The following is a 20,844-nucleotide window of genomic DNA, read 5'->3' on the forward strand; positions in this document are numbered from 1 at the left end:
TCTCTTAAAAATAAATCTAAGGCTTATAAATAGCTTGATTTTGGAATGTCTTCTTTTGTTAATCGTGGATGGAGTGAGATTGGAGAGGAAATTGTAGTGATCATTCGTTTGATGGTCTCTAATTTATAGGTGTTAAAGAACAAGGAAATGAGTTAACTTTTTTAGTTTCTATTTAAGGGTAATACTCATTACCTATTTACTTTCTTCTTCCTAGGGCTCCTCTTATAGTAAGCCTTTGCAAATTGTTTGTTGGGTTGAATATTAGCTAAAAAGCAAATATCCTCAGAACTCAGCTACTTGAATTGTTTCCTTCATGAACTTCTGTTCTTAAACGTTTACTTCCTGTGGGTCCTAACCCTAATAAAGAGCAACACAGGCTTATCCAAAGTAACATGGATGTGTAGAAAGAATGGACAACCCTATCCTTCCTCTGTTCTGAAAGTGCAAACCTGTGTACTGTCTAAAAGCACATCAACAGGATTTTTATATTTTTGTGAACTGAAAAATAGACTAGTAATATATCAAAGATTTTTATAGGAATGTTGACTCTCAGGATTATACTGTTCATGTTTATTTATGTATCATTGAAATATTTATATAATTTACATTGAAAAAACCACAAATCACTAAAGACTTGGAAAAAACAAGAAAGGTGCTACATAATAAGTAGTTTTATAAGTTTGGAAATATTTGAAAAATAGGAGAAACATTATACAAAATATAATGTAGGAGTATCACCTTGGTTAGTAAAATGTAAATTAGGAAACCACATAGCTGCTGAATATTAAGGGGAAGGAGAATTTCATGATGAAAACATTTGATTATAGATGGTTCATAGTTTTAAGATGAGCACAGTTCTATAATTAGTTCCTAAGAAAGCATGGAGTCCAACATTTTTGTGTATCATCTATGCTTAGATCATTTTATTTTGCTGTAATATTTGCTTTTCGAGTGCTGCTTTTGTGTGACATTGGGGAGAAAGACAGTCACTACTGCTCTCTAGGAATTTGTGTTTTGGCTTATTTTTCATTACCTCCTAAAAACCTGTTATCTACTAAAAATTTATTCTCATCACTGTTCACTAATTTCTGTTCACATTTACTTTTTCTGTTCACATTTCTTCTCAGTAAAGTGCACCATGTGAGAGCTAGTCTATATCAGTGTTTTCATCCTTTTTTTAGAAGTCTCCTTTTGATAAACATAAATATCTTATCACTTTTAAAAGTTTCCACTTCTTAAGAGATTTTGAAATATCATTTATATAAAATATAAATCAATTCTTGTTTTTGAAAAAGGAAACTCTTTAGAAGTATGTTGAGTTTAAACGTAAAACTTCCCATTCATTCCCTTTGTTCCCTCACTCCACCACCCTGCCTGGAGGTGCCTGCTGCTAACAGTGTGGTGTGTGTCCTTGCAGACCTTTTTTTCTATGTATATTTTTACTTAATTAGTTTGATAGATATTTAAGTACCTTCTTAAATATATACAGCCATCCACATACATTTACATAAGGGGACCATGTTGTACAGAGGCCTGCTCTTTGCACTCATTGTGTTTTAGAGTTCAGGTCGGACCTTTCAGATCTGTTCCATTCTTATTAATGGCTGTGCTGTGTGGATGCATTGTAATTTATTTTACACTTGCCATATTGATGGACATTTAGTCCCCCACAGCCTTTTCCTATTACAAGCAGTTTTGAATTAATAACCTTATATATTTCTAGAAGCACAATTGCTGGGTTATAGGAAATGTATATTTACAAATTTGACAGCTTCTGCCAAACTTACTTTCAAAAGACTGAACCAGCTTGTACTGCCAGCAGTATTCAAGACCATTGTTTCCTATGTGTATGGTTTAGTTACGAGTTTTAAATTTGAAGAGACCACAGAATGTAACTTAACCTCTCCCATCCCATCCCTTTTCCAAGATAGAAGCTGAGTGTCAGGGACTTGAGGTGATTTGCCTAGATCTTACCCAGAAGAACTATGAGTACTTCCTAGTCTTCAATATGTGTTCCCTTGGAGGCAGTTTACTTCAGACACATTTTGTATTGCAAACTCTACCAAACTGTTTATTATTGTCTCCTCTTCTCTGTTGTTACTCAAAACAAGCCTCCTTTTCAGCCTCACATTTTCCGACTGTACCACAAGACTCTGCCCTTGCTATCTTGTCTGTATGGAACATCTTTCATTTAATATCCTTAAAAAGCTACCTTCTTCCATTATTTAAAATCCACCCTATCCACAGGGTATATGGGTTACTTCAGATTTACCCATGGGTGTAGCAAAGTAAAGGAACTATTTTATGAATTTTGTTTCCTCAGCAGTTGACCCTACTCCGTTGACCAAATAAAACATATGCTTCTTCATTTTTAAACTTGGAAGAGGAAATAGATAGCAGACATTTGTTTTTTACAGCATTTCTGGAATGTGTGGTGGTTATATATTTGTCAAGTGTAATGGTATTTCAATTAAGTGATATCCAACTTTAATAGCATTAAAATTTTTTAATCATAATTTATTTTTTCTCTTAGAAATGAGGATGTATTCTGCTTATAAAGTATGAACAGAGTTTTTCTTCTTGTGTTGGTGTATTCATTCCTCAGGTCCATGCATTGTAGGCTTGCTTCTCTTATAAAGGCATGGTCCTAGCATCTTTTCTTGATGAGAATTTGTGTCAGTGACATCCCAAGTTGATGCTGCAGCTGAGCTGGTCACATATCAAGATTATGACTTTGGGTAAAGAATCAACTGATGCAATTCTAAGGAACTGAGATCAGCTTTGATGCATATTTTGATCATGACAAAAGAGATAGAATTCAGTAGTAGGTGTGAATTAAATTTGGTCCCTGAATGTTGTTCAAAACTGTGAATAGCAGTCTAATCATAAGCTCATCAAATATTCAGTGGCATCTCAGGGGTTCGAGTGCACAGAATATGGAAGACCCTTCCACTACCCTTCAGAGTTTTTCTAAAACAGAAGAAAAATCCCCATATATTATTATCTTTTTTTTAATGGATTTTATTTTCCTACAGTGTCAGTAAAGTTTATGTGTGTACCATAAGAGGGTGAAAGGCAGGCGAAATATTTGCTTATTCATGGGGGTTTGTAGAATATTTGGGGTAAGATTAAGTTTGGAATATTAAAGGGTACCAGTTTTACAAGAAAAGTCCATTTTCTTAATCTTAAGACACGTGGGACTAAGTTTTTCTGTTTCTAAAATGAAAGTTATTTGACATGCACTGTTCATTAGCTTATTCTTTTTTATATGATAATTCTATTGCTGGTTCTATTTTAAATTGAATTGGTTAGGATGACATTGGTTAATAAAGTTATATAGGTTTCAAGTGTACAATTCTATAATACATCATCTGTATATTGTACTGTGTATTCACCACCGAGTGAATTCTATTTCTGTTACTATTCATCCCCCTTTACCCTCTTCTCCCTGCCCCCACCTCCTTCTCCTTGGTACACACCATATTGTTGTCTCTGTTTGTGAGGTTATTTATTTTTTTTTGCTTAATCCCTTCACCTTTTTTGCCTAGCCTCCAACCCCCTCCCCTCTGTTCTTTGTATCTATGAGCCTGTATATGTTTTGTTTGTTTATTTTTATTTTTAAAAGATTTTATTTATCCTAATTTAGAGGGGAAGGGAAGGAGAGAGGGAGAGAAACATCATTGTACACACAGTGTTGTCTCTTGTGTGTCCCCCGCTGGGAACTGGCCTGCAACCCAGGCATGTGCCCTGACTGGGAATCAAACCTCAATCCTTTGGTTCGCAGGCCCGTGCTCAATCCATTGAGCTACATCAGCCAGGGCTGTTTATTTTTGTTCATAGATTTCAAATGGGAATGAAATCATATGGTATTTGTCTTTCCCTCATTGGCTTATTTCACTTAGTATAATGTTCTCCAGGCCTATCCCATACCACTGCAAAAAGATAAGATTTTCTTCTTTTTAATGGCTGGGTAGTATCCTACTGTGTAAATATACCACAGATTTTTTAAAAAATCCTCAGTCAAGGATATGTGTATTGATTTTTATAAAGAGAAGAAGTGGAGGGGAGAGAAACATTGATGTGAGAGAGAAACACTGATCAGTTGCCTCCCATATGCACCCCAACCAGGGATGGAACCTGCAACCTTCTGATGTATGGAATGATGCTCCAACCAACTGAGCTGCCCAGCCAGGGCTGTACTGCAGCTTTTTTACCCACTCATCTACTGGTGGACACTTGGGCTGCTTCCAAATCTTGGTTATCATAAATAATGCTACAGTGAACACAGAGGTCAGCATATATGAGGTCAGTCCAGAGAAAGTCCGACCATTGTTAATATAATGAGAATGGTTTGCACAACATCATGTAATCTGGCAGCGAAAGAGAGTGTCTGATTGCTACATGAAGAATGATGACTTCACCGTACTAGTCAGTGGGGGTGATGGACACTGTTGAGTGAGCATGTGTAATGTGTGGCTGTCGTATTCAAAATTACTAAGCAAGTGGAGCAACTAATCTGCATCAAATTTTGTGTTAAGCTTTAAAATTCCTCCACAGAAACTATTCACATGATTCAGAAGGCCACAGCTAGGGGCATCTGGTGATTGACAACTTTACAGTGCTCATGCATCATGTCTCTTCTGGAGTTTTTTGGTGAAACATCAAATCACCCAGGTGACTTAGCCTCCCCACAGCCCAGATTTGGCGCCCTGCGAATTCTGGCTTTTCCCAAAACTAGAATCACCTTTGAAAAGGTGGGGATCACTTTCAACAAATTCTTGACCACCTTTGAAGCATTTATGCCATGCTTTTATTTACACTGCACTCATTGCATCATTCAAGAAAGCCTCCTGAAATATCTGAATAGTTTTTGTAGAGCAATGTTCAAGCTTAATTCAAAATTTGATGCAGATTCATATCTGGTCTCACTCAGTCATTTTGAATGTGATGGCCATGCATTACACATGGTCACTCAGTGGCATCTACCATCCCTCTGACTAGTATAGTGAAGTTGTCATTGTTTCTACATGTGTATTCCAGGCCACTCTCCTTGGTTGCCAGGTTACATCGATGTCACACAAACTGTTCTTGTTACGTTAACAATGGCTAGATTTTTTCTGGACAGTCCTTGTATGCTTTCACTTATTTGTATCTTTTTCAGTTTCTTTCTTCAGTGTCTTACAGTTTTTTGGGTACAGATCTTTTACATATTTGGCTAAATTTATTCCCAGCTATTTTATTGTTTATTTTTTTTGATGCAGTTGTAAGTGGGATCATTTTCTTAATTTCCTTTTCTGATAGTTCATTATTGGTGTATAGAAATGCAATGGATTTCTGTATATTTATTTTGTATGGTGCTACTTTACAGAGTTCTAGTAGTTTTTTGGTGGGATATGTAGGGTTCTCTCTATACAGTATCATTTCATCTGCAGATAATGACAGTTTTACTTCTTTTTTTCCAATTTGAATGTCTTTTATTTCTTCTTCTTGTCTGATTGCTGTGGCTAGGGCTTCCAGTACTATGTTGTATAAGATGGTGAAAGCTGATATCCTTGTCTTGTTCTTGATCATAAGGGAAATGCTTTTTAGTGTCTGCCCATTGAGTATAATGTTGGCTCTGGGTTTATTATATATGGCTTTTGTTATGTTGAAGTTATGTTCCATTTATCCCACTTTGCTGAGAGTTTTAATCATAAAGGGTGCTAGGTTTTATCAGATGCTTTTTCTGAATCTGTTGATATGATCATGTGATTTTTACCCTTCATTTTTTTTATGTGGTATGTCACATCTATTGATTTGCAGATATGGTAACAACTTTGCATCTCTGGAAAAAAATCTCACTTGATCATGGTGTATGATCTTTTTAATATTTTGCTGGATCCAGTTTGCTAATATTTTTTGAGAATTTTTGCATCTCTGTTCATTAGGGATATTGACTTATAATTTTCTTTCTTTGTAGTCTCTGTACCTGCTTCTGGGATTAGGATAATGCTGGCCTCATAAAATGAGCATGGGAGTCTTCTCTCTCCTTGAATTTTTTTGAATACTTTGAGACGAGGTGTTCGCTCTCGAAATGTTCAGTAAAATTCACCTGTGAAGCCATTCTGTCAAGGACTTTCAGTTGTTAGGGGTTTTTTGATGACTGCTTCAATTTCATTAATTGTAATAAGTCTATTCAAGTTTTCTGTTTCAATTTTGGAGGATTTATGTTTCTAGGAATTTTTCCATTTCTGGCAGATGGATAAATTATATGTATCCATAATATTTTCTTAATAATCCTTTGTATTTCTGTGTTGTCAGTTGTTGCTTTTTCTCGTTTATTCCTGATTTTATTTATTCAAGTCCTCTTTCTTTTTTTCTTAGTAGTCTGGTTAAAGGTTTGTGAATCTTCCTTTATCTTTTCAGAGAACCAGCTCTTGGTTTCATTGATCTTTTATATTTTTTGTAGACTGTGTTTCTTTGATTTCTGCTCTAATCTTTATTATTTTCTTTCTTCTACTCATTTTAGTCCTTTTTTTCTAGTTCCTTTAAATGTAAAGTTAGATTGGTTTTTTTTGAGATTTTTTTGTTTCTTTCAGTAGGCCTGTAATTGTATGAATTTCACCCGTAGGACTGCTTTCACTATTTCCCGTAGGTTTTGGGTCATTGTGTTTTCATTTTCATTTGTTTCAGGGTGTCTTTTGATCCCTTCCTTGATCTTATTGTTAACCCACTCATTATTTAGTAACATGTTATTTAGTTTCCATGTCTTTGTGTGCTTTTTTCAGTTTTTTTCCTTGTGATTGATTTCTAGTTTCATAGCATTATGATCAAAGAAGATGCTTGATAAGACTTCAATCTCCTTAAATTTATTGAGACTTATATTTTGTCCTAACAAGATTTGCATGTGCACTTAACAAGAATGTATATTCTACAGCTTTGGGGTTAAGTGCTTTGGAGATATCAGTTAAATCCTGCTGGTTTAGTGTGTCATGTAAGGCCACTCTTTCCTTTCATTTGCTTATTTTTAAGTATACACTTTTGATTTGGCTGTAGTCTTGGCTTTACCTATAGATTTGGATCAGTGGCTGTGGTTTTGGACAGTAACTCCTAGACTACATGAGGATAATTATTTTTCCCATTGGAGTAGAGAATAGTATGTTGGAAGAATAAACACAATGCTCCCCATGGTGGGTGGGGCTCAGTTGGTTGGGTGTCATCCTGCAAAGTGAAAGGTTGCTGGCTTGATTCCTGATCAGGGCACATGCCTGTGTTGCAGGTTTGGTCACTGGTTGGGGAGTGTTCAAGAGGCAACCGATCAATGTTTCTTACATTGATGTTTCTTTCCCTTCCTTTCTCCCTCACTTGCTCTTTCTAAAAAATAAAAGAAATAAAATCTTTTTAAAAAGACAATGCTCATAAAACTAAAGGAAAGAGATTATAAAGGAGAAAAGAAGGAACAGAAGGAAGATTAGTATAATTTGTGAACATTTCCTTTAGATTATGTTCTAGAATGGCAACAAATATAAATCGAGATTTTAGGTGGAGTAATTTTTCAGAATTGATCTTTTTTTAAAAAAAATTCACTATCTTGCCCTGGCTGGTGTAGCTCAGTGGATTGAGCACGGGCCTGTTGAAGCAAAGGGTTGCCAGTTCGATTCCCACTCTGGGCACATGCCTGGGTTGCGGGCCAGGTCCCCAGTAGGGGACACATGAGAGGCAACCACACGTTGATGTTTCTCTCCCACTCTTTCTCCTTCCCTTCCCCTCTCTCTAAAAATAAATAAATAAATAAATAAATAAATAAATTTCACTATCTTGCAGCAATAGCCAAGATACAGGAGTTTAACAAACTGCGTAAATGTATGCATAGTAGAACATTTTTATAACATCTACAAATGAAAAGCCAATTTCCTTACAGAGATAATAATGCAATATTCACAGTAGCTTTGCTACATAGAAATTAAATTGTTGCAGTTGATGATTACACTGCTTTAATGGGAGTTCATGTTATAATAACCTTTATTAATTAGGAAAATATAATTTAATTTAAATCTAGGCAAGACTATTGCAGACCCATAAGTTGCCACTGAAGAAATTAAACAGAAATGGCTTGTCCTGTATTTTCGAGTACCATTACAACCAAGAACTTCTGTTCTTATCATGACTTTTTCATTGTTCTATGGCTCTAGGTGCATTTTTCTTCCTGTTTTCAGTATACAGTTCATGCAGTTTTCAATGGCTTGGGACCAAAAAAGACTGAGCCTGAAAAAGGATGGTTATAAACTCAGATCTATTAAGTGATAGCCACTTCTTAGAGTTGTAGTCTGTAGACTCATTATTTCCAAAGGCATCCTATCTTAAGATTTGCAGTTATTTTGGGAAAATTGTTTTAATTAGAGATTGGATTCAGAGAAACTGAAGAAGGCTTGAATTTAACATAAAATAAAAATAATAATGCAAATTATATATAGGGAAAAAAACAAAAAACAAATTATATATTGGGCTGTTTTGCTTTGGAATCTTCAATATTCTGTGGTTGAATATAGAGTAGCTTAGAATAGATATTATTGCCAAACTGAGCAACAGGCATTGCCTATCTAGGAGAACACATTTCCAAAGATGGCCTAAGACCACTGGTGGACCCTGATAAAAAAATATTGGCAAATGTCAGGTAATCTCATATCCTTTATATACATTTAGCAGCTTACTAATAACCAATCAAGTAGAGCATTAACATTATGCAAAATGTAGCATTCATAAATTCACATCAGCATAATACTAGAGTTTATAAAGGATTTTGATTTAATGTTCTACTGAGAAGTTTGGCTACTATGCAGTCTGTAGCAACATTGCAAAGCTCTAGTTCCACATGTGAATGTGCATAAGGTAGAATTATTTTACATTTTTGGTAAGATACATATTGTCAATGAGTTGGTTATGCTTTTCAGTTTTTTTAATTAAAAAATTCTTTTTATTTATTTTTAAAGTGTATTTTATTGATATGCTATTACAGCTGTTCCATTTTTTCCCCCTTAGTTCCCCTCTGTCCTGCACACCCCAACCAACCAGCATTCCCCAACCTTAGTTCATGTCCATGTCTTGTACATGTGTTATTTGGCTTCTCCATTTCCTACACTATTTTTAACTTCCCCCTGTCTATTTTGTACCAATCACTTATGCTTCTTACTCCTTGTACCTTTTCCTTCATTCTCCTCCTCCACCTCTACCTGATAACCCTCCACGTGATCTCCATTTCTGTGATTCTGTTCCTCTTCTACTTTGCTTAGTTTGTTTTTGTTTTTAGGTTCAGTTGTTGACAGTTTTGAGTTTTTTGCCATTTTAGTGCTCATATTTTTGGTCATCTTCTTTTTCTTAAGATTAAGTCCCTTTCACATTTTATATAATAAGGGCTTGGTGATGATGAACTCCTTTAACTTGACATTATTTGGGAAGCACTTTATCAGCCTTTCCATTTTAAATGAGAGCTTTGCTGGACAGACTAATCATGGATGTAGGTCCTTGACTTCGAATACTTCTTTCCAGCCCCTTCTTGCCTGCAAGGTTTCTTTGGAGAAATCAACTGATAGTCTTATGGGCACTCCTTTGTAGGTAACCTTCTCCTTTTGTCTTGCTGCTTTTAAGATTCTCTCCTTATTTTTAATCTTGGATAAGGTAATTATGATGCGCCTTTGGTGTGTGCTTCCTTGAGTCAACGTCTTTGGGACTCCCTGAGTTTCCTAGACTTCCTGGAAGTCTATTTCCTTTGTCAGATTGGGGAAGCTCTCCATTATTTTTTCAAGTAAGTTTTCAGTTTATTGCTCTTCCTCTTCTCCTTCTGGCACCCCAGTGCATCGGATGTTAGAATGTTTAAAGTTGCTCTGAAGGTTCCTAAGCCTCTACTTATTTTTAAAATCGTTTCTTCATTCTGTTCTGGTTGAATGTTTACTTCTTCATTTTGCTCCAAATTGTTGATTTGAGTTCTGTTTTTCTTCTCTTCACTGTTGGTTCCCTGTACATTTCTCTTCATTTCACTTTGTATAATCTTCACTTTTCTTCTCTTTTGTGACCATACTCAATCATTTCTGTGAGCATCCTGATTACTAGCATTTCGAACTGTATATCTGATAGGTTGGCTATCTCTTCATTACTTAGTTCCTTTTTCTGGAGTTTTGATATGTTCTTTCAATTGGGTCATATTTCTTTGTCTCAGTGCACCTGTTACGTTGTTAGTGCAGAACCTTAGGTAGTCACCAGGGTGAGACAATCCAGGTTGCTACATTGTGGGGCTATGTATGGGGGAGGGGGTCAGAGAAGTAACAATGCTGTCACTTGGCTCTCAGCTAGCTTTCTGTACTTCCCCTGTTACCCACAAGCAAATTGGGCCATTCTGGTGCTGATCCATGTGGGCAAGTTTGTGTATATTCTAGGACCCTGTGAGTCTCTCCAACAATGTCTCCTGTGAGGTTGGGAATTCCTCCTGCTCCCACAACCCTCACAGGTTTTTACATCCAGAGGTTTTGAAGCTTTCTTTTCCCACTCTGGATCCCTAGATTGCATGGTCTGTCTTGCTTCTCAGTTGTTCCTCTGCATGCGAATGTGGGACTGCCCAGTCTGCCAGCTGCTGCCCTGCGCACGCTGGTCCAACAGCTGCCACCTCCCCGCCTCAGTTCTCTAGCTGCCTCCTTGCCGAACATCCTCTTCACCCCTCCTGCCAGTCTGAATGAATGTTTCTTCTTTAACTCCTTGGTTATCAGACTTCTATACAGTTTGATTTTCTGGCAGTTCTAGTTGTTTTTTGCTTTTAAATTTGTTGTTTTTCTTCTTTTGGTTGTGTGAGGAGGCAAAGTGTATCTACGTACACCTCCATCTTCACCAGAAGTCCTATTTTTTTTAAAAAAATTACTCTTTAGCCTTATCATTGTCAGTTTAATTTGTTGTAGGTTGTTCAGTTAACTCTCTAATGTATATTGATGCATATTTATATAAACAATATTCTTGGTCTGCACTTTTCATTTACTAGAGTTTAAATTGTAGTTAAAATAACTTTTTATCCTCCTAGTAGAAAAGCAGATGTATATGTACTTTCCAAACATTGGCTTGAAAAATGACACTTTATTCATGTTACCCATGACATATTTTCCCTGGTTTGAGTAGGGTGTGTTAAAAGAAATTTGAGAACTTCTGGGCTAAGGAGCCAATTGGTAGGTCTAAGAGTCTGGGTCAGAAACATTTCTGATTCCTTTCATGTTGCTACAATATAACTCTTATAAGTTTAGGACCTTGACAGACCTTGGTTTGAATCTACTATTTATTGTCTGTGGCCATGGACAATTGCCTAATCTTGTTTGTGTTTCAATTTCTATCTGTAAATTAGGATTAAAAATTGTGGCTACCTAATCCAGTTCTTTCAATATTAGATAAGATGTTGTCTGTGAAATGCTTAGGGCTCTGCCTACCCTATAGTAAGTGCTCAATAAATACTTACCCTTATTACTAGGTGAGAAGTACTTTTGTGTCCCTACTGCAAAATGGTTTAGTTTCTACTAGATTGTAACTTCTTTTAAGCTTATTTTTGGGTTAAAACTTTCAACCAACTTTTATATGTTGCATATCTTTTAATTTCTTTTGTATGAATGTTCATTGCTAATAATCGTGTGTTTCAGATGATCTTATTTCAAATTTGTGATATTCACTTTTTAATTGAAATGTATTTGACATGTAGCACTGTGTAGATATTAAAGATGTATAACATGTTAATTTGATACATTTGTATATTATAATATGATTGCTGTTGTAGTGATAATTAGTACTTCTTTCATGTTACATAATTATCATTGCTTATTAGTGGTTCAGTTAAAGCTGTAGTCTCTTTGCAGTTTTGATGATTATACATAATACAATAATGTTGTCTATATTCACTGTACTCTGCAGTAGATCTCTAGGACTTATGACAGGGTCACCTTTAAAATTTAATTACTAGTAGTATTGTCATAACAGTCATTTTCTTCTTTGCTTACATTGGCATACATTATCTTCAATCAGTGGTTTCCTTGCAAGAATCTTTTTTAATCTACTTGTCATTTTTGTGAGTAGTAATTTAATTAAAATGAGATTACATTTGGAAAATTCTCATGAGCAAGCACACTGGTAAACCTGATACTTCCCTTAAGCAAATGAAGATACTACCTTCAGCACTGCCAATTTTGTGGGATTCCCGCTCTTCTCTCAAGACACCTATTTGTCTTATGAGATAAGTTTTTGACATGCAGATCAAGAGAGAGAAGCAATTCACCCACATATTACTAAATAATATTACTAAAGCTTAATTTTTCCCTTCTTTTTCTGGGTTAAAAATACATGTCAGTAGAAGGGTTAAGGTTTTCCTTACAAATTTCCATAGTTTGTATTGCACTCTCCCTGGAATGTGAGCACCTCATTTTGGAGAGCAACTTATTTACATAGGCAATTATTTGAATATTTACTCTTATTCTGATGCAAGAGTATAACAGGTAATTTTTTGAGCTCCTGTTTATTTAATAATCTGGCATAGCCATAGTTATTTTGGCATGGTACTTATGGAAGATAACTATATTTGACTTTCGAAAAATCATAAAATCATGGTCTGCTAGTTGTAGAATTCACATTATTTGTCATCTTGTCTTACCTTCGTTAGTAGACAGTGAGTTCTTCAAAGGTAGCAACTTTATCTTTTATTAATCTTTGTCCTTTTGTCATGTGGCACTGGGCCTGTATTGTAGAAGGAGCTCAATAAATCTTTTATCAAATGAATTATATATAAATACAGAAATTAGTTTGTCCCTTGGCAGAGAATTGGAGAATCAATGTGATAATTCCTAAATGGCATTAGATACAATTTCAATAAAATAATCTTGTCAAATATTTTTGTTGTGATATAATTCATTAGTGTTCCAAGCTAGGAATATCTATAAAATCATAGATTGACAAGAATTTGGAGCTGGATTGGATGTTGGAAATCATTTACTCTTTTCCAGAGAAAAACATTTCAGGAATCCTAAATAGAAAATGCTCATGGAGTCCAGTCATGTTTTTCACTGTAGCACTTTACTGCCTGGGTGTTATTACTCTTCTGCGGAGTTTAGATTGGATTTGCAGAACCAAGGTTACACTTACCAATATGGTCATTCTACACCTGTTTATTCAAACTTTTGGATAACATGGGTAGAGTATATATCAAAAGAAGCGAGGTATCCTTCCCACAAGAAATTGGAGGATGTGATGTTCTTTTTTTTTTAGTGTGTTTAAGATGCAGGCAGGACATCATTTATCTCCCCAAGTGATATTAATTTAAACTTAAAAAAATACTACTTAAAATTTCACACCACATGGGTACTACCAAGAGCAAAAAGAATTGCTGAACCATATGCTTGTAAATGCCATCTCTTTCCTCAAGAGAAAGATCATTTATATTTTGCAATTAAAGAGCAGAAGGTCTTTTATCCCATAACGGCCTTTCAGTCAGGAAATTTGTGGGATGGAGAGGGCTTCCCAGGGAAGATTTATACAGCATTCAAGGACTCATTGGCATCACCACCTGGTAGAACTTTGTTCTTTCTCTATTTGCTGATTAAACTCTGGAGAGCAAACTTTGATTCTAAAAAATGTAATACACCCTTGTTAAAGAAAGGTTTATAAACAGTTCTGCTGGAATTGAGCATTAAATAAAGAAATTGATGTTTAGGTCAGCTTGGTTTTTTCATACTCCTTAAGAGGCAATTATAGTGTTACAACATTATGAACTACATATGGTATTATCACTTTACTGATGGACGTTGCATATTATTTCTGGTTAGGACAAAAGGGTGTGGGTTTCTTACTGCTTAATAAACAGTCACTAACCCTGACGGTTTTCATACAGCTGTTTTAGTCTTTAAATTTTTTTTTGTATATCTGAATTCATGTTAAGTTGGCCAACCACAAAAAGTAGTGTAGGTCCTAAATCACCATTCCTGGTAAATATGAAGCCCCAGAAGCCTCACCTAATAATTGTGTATAATAGGCTGAATGGCACCATTTCTGGGTTGAGGGATCCCTGCCCTCTCTTAGAGTAAGTCCCTGTTTCCCCTGCCTTCCTACTTTTTCACTTCCTCCCTCTTTGAAGGAATAGTTTAAGTAAATAGATTACCCTTGCCCTATTCTGTGAAAGTCAGCAACTTTTGGTCTCTGGGGACTGTCAACAGGAGCAAATCTCAGAGCATTTTCTGTGTGTCTGAGGGCAATCTGCCTTAAGTTTAGAAAAAAGTCACGGTGAAAACCCCTAAGGTGAAGATCTTTAGTTGGGATGTATCAGATGGAGTGTCCCAGTAGGTCATGCTATGCAGGTGTCTGATATTTATTACTTTTTGCCTGTCTTAGTGTAATGAACTTTTTGTCTCAGCCTTCAAGTTGTTAATTAATTTTTTATTTGTGGAGATAATATATAGTCTCTTTGATTCTTATCCTTAGTCACTAGATCAGGTACTGCTGGTTGTAGCAAATTAAATCTCTTGCTGTCTCATACACAAACTAATTTATTTTGTAATTTTAGTGGCCAAAGTTATTGAAATATTTGTATATAGTTTTATTTAAAAATATGCTTGTTATGAAATTTTAAACATTGCAGAAATATGTATTGCATTATGTAAATTTTTTTCTCACATCCCTAATCCATTGGGTTAACCCATGTTAACATTCGATGTTTGCTTTTTATTTATTAAGAAATAGGATTTTACTATAATACTATTTTAATAGCTTGCCTTTTTGTATACAATTACATATATTTATGATTTTTATGCCAGTAATATCTAATTTCACTCTTTTTTAAAAATATATTTTATTGATTATGCCATTACAGTTGTTCTATTCCCCCCTTTATTCCCCTCCACCCTGTACACCCCCTCCCCCACCATTCCCCCCTTTAGTTTATGACCACGTGTCTGAAGTACTTTAGATGCTATATGTCTGCTACTATTCTTGCCCTCCCCCTATTTTCTACCTACCATCTATGCTACTTATTTTCTGTACCTTCTCCCCCCTTCTCCTCCTCCCACTCCCCTGTTGATAACCCTCCATGTGATCTTCATTTCTATAGTTCTGCTCCTGATCTAGCTGTCCTCTTAGTTTGCTTTTGTTTTAGGTGTGGTTGTTAATAACTGTGAGTTTGCTGTCCTTTCACTGTTCATATTTTTCATCTTCTTTTTCATAGATAAGTCCCTTTAACATTTCATATAATAAGGGCTTGGTGATGATGAACTCCTTGAATTTGACCTTATCTGAGAAGCACTTTATCTGCCCTTCCATTCTAAATAAAAGCTTTGCTGGATAGAGCAATCTTGGATGTAGGTCTTTGGATTTCATGACTTGGAATAATTCTTTCTAGCCCCTTCTTGCCTGTAAGGTCTCTCTTGAAAAATCCACTAACAGTCTGATGGGAACTCCTTTGTAGGTGACTGTTCTCTTATCTCTTGCTGCTTCTAGGATTCTCTCCTTCATTTTAATCTCGGCTAATGTAATTACGATGTTCCTTGATGTGTTTCTTCTTGCATCCAAGTTCTTTGGGACTCTCTGAGCTTCCTGGATTTCCTGGAAGTCTATTTCCTTTGCCAGACTGGGGAAGTTCTCATTTATTATTTGTTCAAAAAAGTTTTCTACTCGTGGCTGTTCCTTTTCCCTTTCTGCTACCCCTATAGTTCAGATGTTGGAACGTTTAAAAATGTCCTGGAGTTCCTAAGCCTTTCCTCATTTTTTTGAATTCTCATTTCTTCATTCCTTTCTGGTTGGATGTTTCGTTCTTCCTTCTGGTCCACTCCCTTGATTTGAGTCCCAGTTTCCTTTCCATCACTATTGGTTTCCTGTGCATTTCCCTTCATTTCAATTAGTTTAGCCTTCATATGTTCCTCTAATTTGTGACTGAAATCGACCAGTTCTGTGAGCATCCTGATCACCAGTGCTTTGAACTGTGCATCTGATAGGTTGGCTATTTCTTGGTTGCTTAGAGTTACTGGCTCTGGGGCTTTGAGTTCTTGAGCCATATTTTGGACTGTTCATGCCTGTTATGTATGAGGAGTGGAGCCCTAGGTGTTCACCAGGGCGGAGCAACTCAGTCACTGGGTTGTGATGCTGCTTGTGGGAGCGGGGTCAAAGAGGAGCAATGGCGTCCCCCCGCTGCTGCTTCCTGGTGCTGGGGCCTGCGTGGTCTCTCTGACTGCTCGCTCTTTTGCTGGTTTATCTGCGCTCGAATGTGTGACCGTGGTGAGCCTTCGTCCTTGTGCCCTCACTGGGTCCACCCGTTGCTACGCCACACCTGGGATACGTCCATGGCTGCCTGGGCACCTGGGTCGGGGGATCTTTCCTGCCCAACCCTGATCCACTGCTGGCTCCGTCCCTCTTACCAGTCCGGTTGAATGGTTTGTTGTTGTCGGACTTCCTCATAGTTCAATTTTCTGTGTTTTGGCTGCGTTTTTGTTTACTAAACCTTTGTCGTCTTTAAACTTGGTTGTGGGAGAAGGCACAGAGTTTCCACCTACGCCTCCATCTTGGTGGAAGTCTATCTAACTTCATTCTTTTAAAAATCATTGTAGAATATTCCATTGGGTAACTTATCATATTTGTTTATCCAGTTCTCTTTAAATGGGCATTTAAATGTTTTTCCAGTTTTTTACTGTTATAGGAAGTACTGAAGTTGACATCCTTATGTATTTAATTGTGTGCTGTTGTCTGAATGTCCAGCTTTTTTCAAAGTAGCTAGCCATATCTGTTATTTTCTCTCATTGAATTGAAATGCCACATTTATATATATACTAACTTCCCATGTGTACCTGGCTATATTTCTGGACTAGTATGTTCCAGTGATGTTTATCTGTAACATAACATTGTTTAAACTGTTCTAATCTGTGATTTACTTTCTCATCTAGTAAGCTGGCCCCTTTTATCACTTTTCTTTTTCAGAGTATACACCAAATTACATTTTTTCCTTCCATATGAACTCCTTTATCCCAATTTACTTTAAAACCTCTGTTGTGATTCTGATATAAGAATTACTTTTGATTCCTGTATTAATTAGAACTGTGCCAACTTAAAAAATCCTCTTGATAAATATAAAATTCTCACTTCTCATTCTCAGTTTTCTAATTGTGTACCTATCTATCAAATTATTGGCTTTTATTTTTTTAAAGATTTTTAAAATTTATGTTTAGAGAGATGGGAAGGGAAGGAGAAAGAGAGGGAGAGAAACATCAATGTGTAGTTGCCTCTTGTGTGCCCCTGGTGCTGAGGACCTGGCCTACAACCCAGGCATGTGCCCTGAATGGGAATCAACTTGTGACCCTCTGGTTCGCTGGCCACACTCAGTCCACTGAGCTACAACAGCCAGGGCAAATTATTAGTTCTTGTGTTTTACTACCAAGAATGTTTGGTTGAATTTTGCTTTCTGTTACTATTGTTTTTGTTCACAATATAAAGTAGTATAAAATATTAAAGATGCTTTTTATATAGTGTTTTAGAAATGTTTGGTCTCTTTACAACATTGTATCTTTCTATCTCCAAAGTGTATGTCCATTTTTTTCTTAAGTTCCTCAATAGAGAGTTTTATAATTTCCTTTACACATGCTATGAGTTTATTTCTGTGGATTGCATGTGTTTTCCAATTATAAATTGCAGTTCTTTCCTCATTTTCTAGATGGTTGTTTTGACATGGAAGGATTTTATATATTTTTATGTAATAATTCTTTTTCTAACCTTCCTTATTTTCTCTCATATCTTTTTAGTTGATTTTCATGGACATTTCATATGGTCAATTAGATTATCAGCAATAATGATTATTTTGTCTCTGTTTCATCACCAGTTTAGCTTTAACTTGGTTTTCTTAATTGCATTGTATTTTTTTTACTAAATTTTGGGGTGACATTTGTTAATAGGGTCATATTGGTTTCAACTGTACATTACTATGATACATGATCTGCATATTGCATTGTGTGCTCACCACCCATAGTCACTGTAAACCATCTGTCACCATATATTTGGCACTCTTTACCCTCTACCGTTTCCTCACCCTCTTCCATCAGGTAACTGCCATACTTTTTTTGTCTGTCTCTTTTGAGTTTCAGTTTCATATCCCACATATGAGTGAAATCATATAGCTTTTAGCCTGTTCTTATTGGTGTATTTCACTTAGCATTTTGTTCCTGAAAATTGTATGAAACATTCTTACCTTATTTTTGAACTGTCTAGGAATATTTCTAGTGTTTTATTATCAACTAGTTGCTTACATCTGTTACAGTTAGGCTATGCATGTAGGTATCAAGTAAAGGAGGAACCCTTTTATTCCTGTTCAATTAAAACTTTTAAAATTAAACTTAATGATTGCATTAAATGCTATTTTAGCTCTTATTGTGTTATTTACCTGACTTTCTAATTTGATGACAATTATTTTCACTAATATTCTTCATCCTTTTGGAATTAACTCTTTGTCATGAATCCTTCTGCTTAATTCTGTCTTCCAATATTTTACATAGGATTTTTTTTTCATTTATACTGGTTTTTGAGTGTGTGGCTATGGTCACATCTTTGTGTTAGGGTTATATTGCCTTCATAAGAAGCAGCAGAAAACTTTACTTTTTCCTTTGTGCACAGGAATAGGTTATCATTGGAATTATGTGATCCTTAAAGTTTTGAAGACAACTATCCATAAAACTGGATATGGCATATTTGGAGGCCAGTAATATTTTTGGGCAGGTGGGGGTAGGTTATTTTTTTAGTATACTTTCTTTTCTCCAAATCTAAGATTAAATAAGTGTATCAGCTAGGTTTATAGACTGGTTGTTTTCATTGCTTTTTCTAACATTGTTAGATCCTCTGGTTGTTTCTGGAGCCATACAAAATATGTTAGCATAGCAGGATTGAACTTTTATTTTTAAAAAGCCTGCTTGCAAAATTGTCCCTTTTCTAGCATCTGGAAACTTGGGTTTTAGGAGTTCCTGTCATTAATTGATGAGAGGGTCTCATTTAAGCTATACAAACAGAATGGTTTATGTTGAACACTGCTTTCCTTCATGGAGTCTGGGATTTGGATATACACCAATCAAAGGCTACCCACACTCACAGCCTCCCATTAAACACCCTAGGCACTGAGTCTCTGACACAGGCCATCATAGCTCTGCGGGGGAATGAAGCACATCCGATGTAACTCCGTTGGAGAGGTCCCTTGCATCTGGTTTTTCTCAGACTTTGCCCCACTTGCTTTTTTGAAACCTTTGCTGATTTTGCTGTGTATTCTCTTGGTGTAATGAATAACATTTGTGAGTACAACCATATACTGAAGTCATGGGAGTTCATTTCATATGATAGACCAACACAGTGACATTTAAAGGAAGTGGCAAAGTTAAAAAATATAACTTAAGAAAAACCTAATATAATCATTACAGATGTGGAAACAAGCTCATGGGAGTTAGAAAATTTGTTAAAAACCACATATATCATTAGTGGCAGAATAAGTTTCAAAACTGAAGAAAAAAGTCAATAACCAGTTTTACTCCATAAACTTAATTTTTTCAGTTTTAGCTATCAAATTAAAATTGGTTATTTAAAAAATTAAGTTTGTTGGTATGTGGTTTCTATAACATGCTTTTAAAAAAGCAAGCAGTGGACCCAAACTGTGACTTTGTAGGTAAGCTACAGCATAGAGTGAAAATGTTTTCTACATACAAGCTGTGGCATTGGTAACTTTGTTAGCAGTGTTTGCCTCTTTGCAATAAGACTCAAAATGGAATTATATGAATTTTCTTGGCTAGTATTTATTTGTATATTTGTGCATCTCAGTAAGGGCTGGGAATTTACAACAGAGTCTAAATCAGTGGCTCATTAGAATCACTTTAGAATAGTGATTACACATTCCAGACCAATTAAATAAGAATCTCTGATAGGTGGGGCTTAAGCATCTTTTTTTTTTAAAGCTGCCTGTGTGATACTAATATGTGGCAAACTCATTGAGAATCGTTGCTCTAATTAAATTTTTTTCTGTTGTGAAGGGTAAGAGCTCCTTTCTTTCTGCTGTATAGTATTCCATAATACTGTGTAAATGTACCATAATTTTTTTTATCCACTCATTTACTGATGGGCACCTAGGTTGCTTCCAGCACTTGGCTATTGTGCTGCTGTGAATATTGGGGTGCATAGGTTCTTTTGAATTGGTCTTTCAGGGTTCTTAGGGTATAATCCCAGCAGTGGTATTGCTGGGTCAAAAGGCAGCTCCATTTTTAGTTTTCTGAGGAAATTCTATACTGTTTCTGGGGAGCATTGTGCTAAGTGAAGTAAGCCAGGCAATGAAAGACAAATAACATATGATCTCACCTACAAGTGGAACCTAATCAACAAAACCAATAAACAAGCAAAATATAACCAGAAATACTGAAATAAAGAACAAACTGATAGTAACCAGAGAGGAGGCGGGAGAGGAATAATGGGGGAAAATAGGGAAAGGTCCATCAAGGAACATGTATAAAGGATATATGGACAAAGCCAAAGGGGGTAGGATCAAGGGTGGGAGGCAGGGGAATGGGTGGGGTGAAAATGGAGACAACTGTACTGAACAATAAAAAAACTTTTTCTATATGCCAATAAAATTTGTGTTTATTCCATACTAAGTGGCTATTTTTTATACTTGGCAATATTAGCTTTATGTCTCTAATTGGAAAAGCATAATTAAAGTATACATCTAGTAAAAGAAATTGTACTACTAAGAACCACAGATCTAGAGAACCTACTAGGATGATATTTACATGTGTAGCATTAATGTTCATTGTTTATTAGTTGAAGAATTATAAATTTACTCTTCAGCTAGTTAACCAA

The 20,844-nt window shown here is 35.8% G+C and overlaps 1 protein-coding gene across 2 annotated transcripts in view; it reads left to right on the forward strand.

Annotated features, from left to right (window-relative positions):
• The window catches only part of BTBD9 (BTB domain containing 9), a 470,437-nt gene that overhangs the window by 37,352 nt on the left and 412,241 nt on the right, over positions 1-20,844 (forward strand). The window lies entirely within an intron of this gene.

This window comes from Sturnira hondurensis, unplaced genomic scaffold, assembly GCF_014824575.4.
Source record: "Sturnira hondurensis isolate 20B ecotype Veracruz unplaced genomic scaffold, ASM1482457v3 Scaffold0014430, whole genome shotgun sequence".
NCBI lineage: Eukaryota > Metazoa > Chordata > Mammalia > Chiroptera > Phyllostomidae > Sturnira > Sturnira hondurensis.